This window comes from Panicum virgatum, chromosome 2K, assembly GCF_016808335.1.
Source record: "Panicum virgatum strain AP13 chromosome 2K, P.virgatum_v5, whole genome shotgun sequence".
Lineage (NCBI taxonomy): Eukaryota > Viridiplantae > Streptophyta > Magnoliopsida > Poales > Poaceae > Panicum > Panicum virgatum.
Window position 1 is genome coordinate 59,002,503 of NC_053137.1, and position 9,393 is coordinate 59,011,895.

The following is a 9,393-nucleotide window of genomic DNA, read 5'->3' on the forward strand; positions in this document are numbered from 1 at the left end:
GAGTTATCACACAAAAATGGGAGAAAATTTTGAATTTCAAAGCATATGGTAACTTTTCAAATGTACTCAAGTTTCAAATTTTATCTTTCCAACGAAGTCTCAAATGAACTTTTGCCTGAAACGAAACTTGTAGATCTCGAAATTTTGAACAACTTTGGTATTCAAAAGTTTTTCATTTGAGGCCATGTAGAAGGAGAAAAACTGAAATTACAAACTGGGGTTTTGAATTTCGCTCTATTTACGCATTTGCCCTCACTCCATCTTCCTCTCTGTTCCTCGCCGTGAAGACGCCGTTCGCCGCCGGCGCGGCCACTGGCCGCCGACGCGTCGCGCCTCCGGCCGAAACCGCCTTCCCCGTCCCCGGTTTTGCCCCCATACCAGCTTCCCTGGCGCTTGCACGCTCGCCACGCGCCCCCGTCGTCCTTCCGCTCGACACGCCGTGGACGCCGTCGCCGTTCTCGACGTCAGTGCTACACGCGTCGCCGCGCCGTTCAACCACCGTCGCCGTTCAAGCCGTCCTCACCCTTTCACGATGCCAAACTCAAGTTCGCCTCTTCCTCTTCTCGCGCTAGAGCCAGAGCTCGAGCTCCCTGCGCCAGAGGCGCCACCCGCCATCGCCATGGCCGCGGAGCTCGGCTCGTCGTGGCATCGCCCCCTTCGATTCCTTTTTCCCCAAATTAAACCCCCAGCAGCCTTCCTCGCCTCCCCACGAGCCTCCCAGGGCCGGCCGCCCCTCCTAATCGCCGCCGGCGAGCTGCCGCCACGGCACCCCATGGCCGCCGTCGCACTGCTCCCGTGGAGCTCCCCTGTCCGACCCTCCTACACCACAACCGAGCCCCCAGACCGCTTCAACTCGCCCCCAGGAAGCTCTCCGACCCCTCCACCACCGCCCCAAGCCACCGAAACACCGCCGCCGTTGCACAGACCCGCCGCCGCCCCTTGCTTCACGCCGGCGAGCCCCGTCCGGCCATCCCCGCGAGCCCCGAGACCACCCACAGGTGCGCCTCGACGTCCTCTCCCTTTTCCCCCACATCTCCCTCGCCGCCGGCGAGCAAGCACTCCGGAAACCCGGCCGTTTTGCCCTCCTCTGTTTCTGGTCCGACCAGGGACCCCAGGTTAAAAGAAGCAAAGTTTCCAGGGGGCTAAACGCAAAAATGTAAAGGAACTTCAAAACAGCAAACTTTGAAAATTTGTATAAAATCGTAGAAAATTCAGAAAAATACAAATCCAAATGTTTTGGAATCCTTGCAATAAGACCCACAACTTTTGTTACATCCAGTTTTGCATTTGACCAATAGTTTTATCTCTATATTAAATATTAGTTTTATACACCTTTGTATGTATCTCCTGTTGTAGTCTTGAACTAAGGCTAGTTTTTGGACAGTTTGCTACACCATAGATGAATAGAGTACTGTAAAAATTTGAGTACATTTTGACAAATCTAGCTATATATTTCATTAGATCTTGGTTTATGCTTGTGTTAAATAGAGTTAAATCCACAGGGTTCTATACTAGTTTTCTTGAGCTGAAATTTTTATTACAGTCTTAACTTTGTTTATAGATGCTATAGAAAAATTTTGGGAATTTTTAGTAATGTGTAACTAGTACTTTTGATTTATTCATGAATAAACTTTGTAAATCAAAAGCCCTAGTTTCTTTTATTAGAAAAATATCATGTTTTTATTAGAGCTTGATTTTCAGTACATGAACATTCCTGTAAAATTTTAGCCACTGAAACTTAGTAGTTTGGTCTGAATAAATTGAACTTGGTCTATGTTACTATAACTTGATTTACTTTGGATGCCTTTTATAGCGCTTGTTAAATCTGAAAAATTTACAGTAGGCTCATCATGAGATCGCCAACACTTAGTGAAGAATCCCTTATCTTTACTTGCATGTTTTGACCTGTACCTTTTATCTTTGTTTAGTTAGTGTCTGTTGAAACACTTGCGTTATATGACTTAGCAAGATTCTGGGAAGCCACCCCACGTTGTTTTTATGAACTAAATTGCATCAAGTTACTACTCTATAAATGACTGCCCAGTAACTAGGAAATGAAATAAGTGTTTTCTTGACTTAAGTTTTATGTGGACTACAACTTTATCGTGAAGGAAAAATAATAACATCTATATTGTTGAGCAACTCGAAACTGTGCATTCATACATATGCATTGTTGCATTTCATTTAGGTACGATAGATGAACCACGTGAAGGACGCGACGTTGGAGTCAAGCCAGAAGACGGTGAATGGTGGACACATCCAGAAGATGGACGGATGGATCCCGATGTGCACGACCGAAGGAAGATGCTCGCCGAGCAGTTGTTCTCTAACTAACACTAACCTAGTGTTATTCCCAGGCAAGCCCCGGAGCATGTCCTACTATTTTAAATTTATGCAACTTATTATTGTTCATATCTATTTGTGCATTTAAGTTTACAGGAGTTGACTGGAACCTTAGTTGCATGATCCTAGGTACCTATGCTTGAACACTAGTATGTGTAGGTCGCTAGTTGGCTATGCTAAGTGTTCGGTAGAAGTCGAGTGATTTCCTGTCACTCGCGAGAATTATAGGAGTTGTTTGTTTAATACCCGCTGCAACTATAAGGCTTACGGGCGGGGCTGTGGTACTTGTGATGCCCCGTCTGTTTAGTGAAATTTGATAAGGCCGCAGTGTGTGGTAGTGGTGGTTAAGCGTTTGAACGTACTAGACACATGCCGAGAATATGGTAATCGGTAAGCTTAAGTACCTGATTGGACCGGCGAGTGGACTTCTCCCTCACCTTCTTTGAACGTCGTTTCTCATGCGCGCACATGCGGGTGCAGAGTCGTCGTACTCTGTAGTCGAGGACGGTGACCCTGATCCACAACCCGGAAAGAAAGGGGAAATGTTGCACGTGTGACTCTGGGAGTAACCACGTGACATGTGTTTAGGTCTGCCTTGCAAGGTTAACAAATTCGATTCGAATCGTCCGCTTCTCACGGTTTGGGACTGCTTAACCCTTTTGCCACATAGAGTAAGAAGTGGAACTTGATGACGATGATGAATATGTTTGATTGATGAAAGATAATTTTTGTTCACCATGTATGTTGTTGGATAGATGCTCACTTAGAATGGGTAATTGAACTAGAACCTGAAAGCTAAAACCTGCAATTAAGGACCCACTCTTTATCGCTTTTCGGCAAAACAAACCCCAAGCCAAAAGCCTTGCATGTCTAGATAAAGGGCTAAGTATACCCTTTGTCGGGTAAGCCTTGCTGAGTATTAGTATACTCAGCCTTGCTTGTGGCTTTGTTTTTCAGGTGGTACATCTGAGGTTGTGGCTGACGTCATGTACGTGCTTCATCGTGACGTCTAGTTTCGACGCTAGACTATCGTTCGTTTTTCGTCAAACTTGAACTCTGAGGTACTTTTATAAATTCAAACTTGGTTTGTAATATTAATTCAATTTCATACTCTGTGCTGTAAAATTTGTGGAATGTTGCATTCTCTGGACTGCTTTGTTGATCCTGTTCAAGTGGTTTAATCGGGATTTTACCCGACAGCACTGCCGGATTACTCCGTTTTAAGTGCGTGTTAACCCTGATTGTTGTTTTGATGATGGTTAGCGCACTTAAGCCGGATTAATTTAGGCGGGGTTGCCACAGCCGGTCTGCATGGAGATTCCCACGTAGACACCGGTCAGACCGGTCCACCCGACCGGTCAGACCGGTCCCAGCAAAATAGAGGGGCTGCACACTCAGCCTACGGGTGTGCAACCCGCCAACCCTCTAGCCTAGGGGTCTCACTCCACCACCTCCCACCCCTCTGCATCCCGGCGGATGAACTTGATACAACAGAGCAGAAGTCGACATCTGGGTGCCCTGAAATACATTTTTGGGTGGCAACAACCCTGAGCAAATAATACTCCGCAAGACTTAACCGACCAGTGGGTATACTTAGCCCACATACCTAGGCATGCAAGACATTTAGCTGGTGGTTCTTTTGCAGAAAAAGCTTCTACAGTGAATCCTTATTTTTTTCCACTTTTAGCTCCAAATTCTATATATTTAAATCATCAACTAGTGTTTGCATTCTCTAAGCAACCATAGCAATATTGAATATTAATTCAAGATAATCAGTTCCAACCATCGCTTAAATTCCATAAAACATTACTACGATGCGATGCTGCGATCAAGGTGCTCATAACCGAGAGCGACTGACGGCGAATCGATCCGATTTAACCTTGCAAGGTGGACCTAACCAACACGGCACGTATTTGCCCCGTCGGACTATACATGCCAACCATTCCCCTCCCCGTCTCGAACTACAGAACCGCCCCACCTACATATAGTCAGCCGAGCCCTACGAGAGACCACCAAAAGTAAACTCATGCATCACAATTCTCTGCGGCCACTCGACTCGCCCTAAGGGTTGGGTAGAAGTTCTGTACTTTCGAAACAAGGCAGTATTCGGCTTACCGGTTTCGACTACCTTCTACTCCCGGCATGCAGTTAGTACAATTCAAACTCGACCACAGGGCCAGACAACGAACGGTCCTTAACCAACACAGACGGGGCTAACCTTTCCCTACCCGGTCTCCAAATTCTTTTCCTTTCCTACATACTCCAATATTCCATATATTCAAAATAATGGGATTTCCTATATCTCGCGAGTGATCAGAAATCACTCGACTTCTACCGAGATCTATTAAGCATAATATTTCTATCATCCTATACATACTAGTATAACTCAAGGGAACCTAGGTATCATGCAACTAGGGTTCCAAACAGTTCCTAAATCTAATGCACAAGTAATAGAGACATATATATGTGTCATAATTTGAAGTAATAGGACATGCACCGGGGCTTGCCTTGAGTCTGCTGCTCGGCACTAGGGTCGGCTGGCCTGGGGCCGCCTCCTCACGAACCTACTGCTGCGGGGCTTGCCCCTGCGACTCCTGTGGCTCCGCAATCACCTCGTATACCACCTCCTCCGCGGCAGCTGCTACATGTGTGCATATGCATATGACATGAGAATACATGTATGATTTATAAAAATTACAAGTAACCTATATCCGAATTAATTTCTAACTAATTGCACCAACAACCACCTATTTAATCCTCTCAGCCACTGCACTACCGGTCAGACCGGTACCCCATACCGGTCAGACTGGTCCCATTTAACTTAACCACGACACCGGTCAGACCGGTCCCTCCGACCGGTCAGACCGGTCCTACCCAGATCAAAAGCTAGAACTCTTGGCGTGGCGAAAATTGCCCACCAATTCCATAACTCTCCTAGGAACTAGTTCAGGGGTGCATTTAGACGTGTTTGACCAGAGGAAATCGCCTAAAATAATCTAAAATGAGAGATCGACCCACACAAGCCTTAATACCTTGAGTGAGCTCCTTCTTGCACGAAGAACTCGAATCCCAGGCACCCCTGGGAGGGAATCGTGGGGAGGAAGCTTTCCCGCGCCGATTTGACCCGTCCTAGGCCTTGGAATCAAATGGAAATGAAGGAATGGGGATGTAGGGCTTGAGGAGAGGGAGAGCTCGGGAGAGGGCGAGCTGAGCACGGTGAGGGCGAACGAGTTGGTGAGGAAGAGAGAGAGAGAGAGCAGGATTTAAATGCTGTGGGGCCCCCAAAAACGGTTGACCCAGGTTCAACCGGTCAGACCGGTTGCTCCGACCGGTCAGACCGGTCCGGCCCAGACTGACAGGAAAAGTTTTGGTCTAGCGATTTGTCGTGTGAGTTTGAACTAATGGCCGTGATTAATTTTTAACTACAATGGATTAACACCTAAGTGTTACAGATACCAGCAACACGAACCGCGGAGAGGTAATGGCTATTCTGAATATTTAGAAAGAAAAGATGAATGAAAGATATTTGGGGTTGCCGGTCCATGTCGGACAGAACAAGAAGAAAGTGTTCTCATACTTGAAAGAAAGGATTTGGAATTGATTACAGGGCTGGAAGGAGAAAATGTTATCAAAGGCCGGGAAGGAGGTGTTAATAAAGGCGGTAGCTCAGGCAATTCCCACCTTTGCAATGGGCTGTTTTGATATCACCAAGGATCTGTGTGATGATATTAGTAACATGATATGTAAGTACTAGTGGAGTAACCAGGATAAAGAAAATAAGATGCTCTGGATCAATTGGGAACAAGTTGACTGAACCTAAGGAGGAAGGAGGTCTGGGTTTCAGAGACATTCATGTGTTCAACTTGGCCATGCTAGCTAAACAGGGTTGGAGACTACTGCATAACCCAGAAGCCTTGTGTGCACAGGTTCCGAGAGCGAAATATTTCCCTTCCGGTGATGTGTTACAAGCTACAGCACCACCAAATGCCACATATACTTGGAGGAGCATAGTCAAAGGTATTGAGGTACTTAAAAGAGGAGTAATTTGGAGAGTGGGCAATGGTGGAAGCATAGACGTTTGGTCAGACCCATGGCTGGGAAGAGAGTGGTTACGAAAACCCATTACTCCCAAGGGACAGAATATTCTCAGTAAGGTGGAGGAGTTGATAAACCCAGCCACAAGCAGCTGGGATGAGGAACTTGTCCGACAAATATTCTGGGTAGAGGATGTCGACCTTATTCTTTCTACCCCGGTGCACTGTGAGCCGGAAGATTTAGTGGCCTGGCATTATGACAAAAGGGGTTCGTTCTCTGTCAAGTCGGCTTACAAAGTACAACGTGATCATGAGAGAAGGAGTAGTAGGAAGGACATGGCATCATCATCTAACGGAGAGCCGAGGGAGAAAGTAGAGTGGAAGAAACTGTGGAAACTCAAATGCCTGGGCAAAATCAGACATTTTCTGTGGCGGTTCACCCACAGTAGTCTGGCGCTGCGAAGGAATTTGGAATGGAGGGGAATGGAGAATGTGTGTTATGCAGCTGGTTAACGGAAGATGGAGGGCACCTCTTTTTCAAATACAAGTACGTCAGGGAGGTTTGGGAGGGATTGCAGTTGGAGGAGCAGCGAAGGGAGCTAGAAAGGTGTTGTACTTCCGGGGAAGTCATTCAACAAATTCTGAAATTGAAAGAAGACATTCAGCTGAAGGGAATAGTTCTGCTTTGGCAATGGTGGATTGAGAGAAATAGAGTTAGAGAAGGGGATAAAAGAAGGAATATACATGACTTAATGTACGTGATCATGAAGAATGCAGAGGAATTCCTTCGGCTGGGGAGTACTAGAGAGGAGAAGGTCAATAAACCTCTGCAACGCTGGTGTAAACCTCCAAGTGATACCGTCAAGATAAACTCGGATGGGGCCTTTCTAGTTGAAACAGGAGGAGGGTGGGGGTATGTGATCAGAGATGGAGATGGCGATGTGCAGTGTGCAGGGGCTGGAAATCTCACACGCCTGAAAGATGCGTTACAATCTGAAGTGCGAGCGTGCTTGCATGGAGCCAAAGCAGCAGCCGAGCATGGGATGGGAAGGGTGATCATGGAGACGGATTCATTGGTGTTGATACAGGCCATGAAGGACAACTCGTACAGGTTATCTATGTTTGGAGGTGACATCCTAGAGCTAAAAAGTTTTATGAGAGAAGATTTTATTTCTTGTACCATGGCCTTTGCACCTAGATCTTGTAACAGAGTTGCTCATGCTCTAGCGGCATTGGGGGCGTAGATGTTTACCGGAAGCCGACTTTGCATGGAACGGCTCTCCTAGTTGTGTGGAGGATTTGGTGGCGAGCGACATTGCTGAGTCTATAAGTTAATGGAAAGCTCTTTTTGTCGCAAAAAAAAAGACCATCGCTGTTCCATTCTTCGCTCTCTGGTAGGCATTGTTTGTTTCCGAGAACTTTTTTTAAGTCCCTGTCACATTAAAAGGAATCTTACTATTTTGAAGCATCAAATAAAATTTGTTTATAAACTTTTTTTGACAGCTGAGTGCTAATTGACGAGATGAATCTGATGAGCCTAATTAATCCATAATTTGCTACATTGATGCTACAGTAACCATCCGCTAATCATAGATTAATATACCTCATTAGATTCGCCTCGTAGTTTAACCCTAGGGTTCTGCAGTTAATTTTATAATTAATTTTTATTTAATACTTTTAAATATTAAAATTCTCTTTAATGTGACATGGACTAAAATTTAGGCTCTAAAATCAAACAACCCCTTAGGCCTTTACCGGTTACTCTCGCAGTTTCTAGAGTCACAATCAACCATTTCACTTACGACCTCCTGCTAACAGCTACTGCCTGCCGCCATCTGCATTTGTAGCTTTGTGCCGGCTTACCTGCTGCCGTGCCAGATGCAGCTCCTACTGGTAGTACTGCCAATTGTACTGGCCGGGGGGAAACTGAAAGAAATTGTCGTGTTATAGACGGGGCGGACTTTTCATGATTGCAGCAGGTGAGTTGAATTCAGAGTTGCTGACTAGGCATCTCAACATCAGTTTGAGAGGTTCCTGCTGAATATTCTGCGGTGAAAACATGCATCTTCTTTGTCACAACAAGTGTTCACCAAGATGACAGCAACTCTTTTGGACCTGCCTGCGAAACAGAAGCTGAAAGGTAGCAGTGACAAATAAGTCTTTTCCATGACACAATTCAGAGAAGCTGATGATTTTCCTATTCCCTGATGGAGATGAGAATCATGAAGTACCACTGTGCCACATCGATCCATCAAAATAATTCTTCCAGATTGTTATCAGATTAAAAGATCAACATCTACAGGAAGCCAACAAATGCAGAGCCTCTCAAAGATCAGTTTATAGAAAAGAAACCTCAAGAACTGCTCTGTTCCATTCCATGTGATCCATATCATGCTGAAAACCAGCATTATAAAGTCAATTATTCAATCACCATGATTTTCAAGCCTGTGATATGAGGAAGGACTTGTGAAACCCCTCCGAAGAATTCCACCTATCTTCATCACATAGTTCTCTCGTTTTTCTTTGTTTGAATCTTTCATCTTCTGCACATGCGACCACGAGGGCATTCAAAGAAACTGATGGCTTGGAGGATATACAACCAATGTAGAACTCAATTCTAAAACCAGATTAATTGATGCAATTGAATTTATCATACTACTAGTGATAACCTGCTACTTGTAGCATGAAACTGAACTCTAGGAATTTTCTGTTCCAATTTATTCACCCATTATCTGGGTGAATAAATAAACGCCGTTAGTGTTACCACACCACACGTAATAGGGTGGGTATCAATATCAACAGTTAGTGGCATAGAATGCAAGGACAGATCGTAAGAAGGCAGCTACAATTTGAGAAGGGTATCACTAACCTTTTCATACCTCATGATTTTGCATCTGCAATATTAGCTCCACGACACAATTGCCCTACAGAACAATGTAGTAAAAGATTTTTTAGCTGTTGAAATACTCATTACTTGAAAGAAATAGCTAAAGAAAAATAATTAGCATCAAGTATG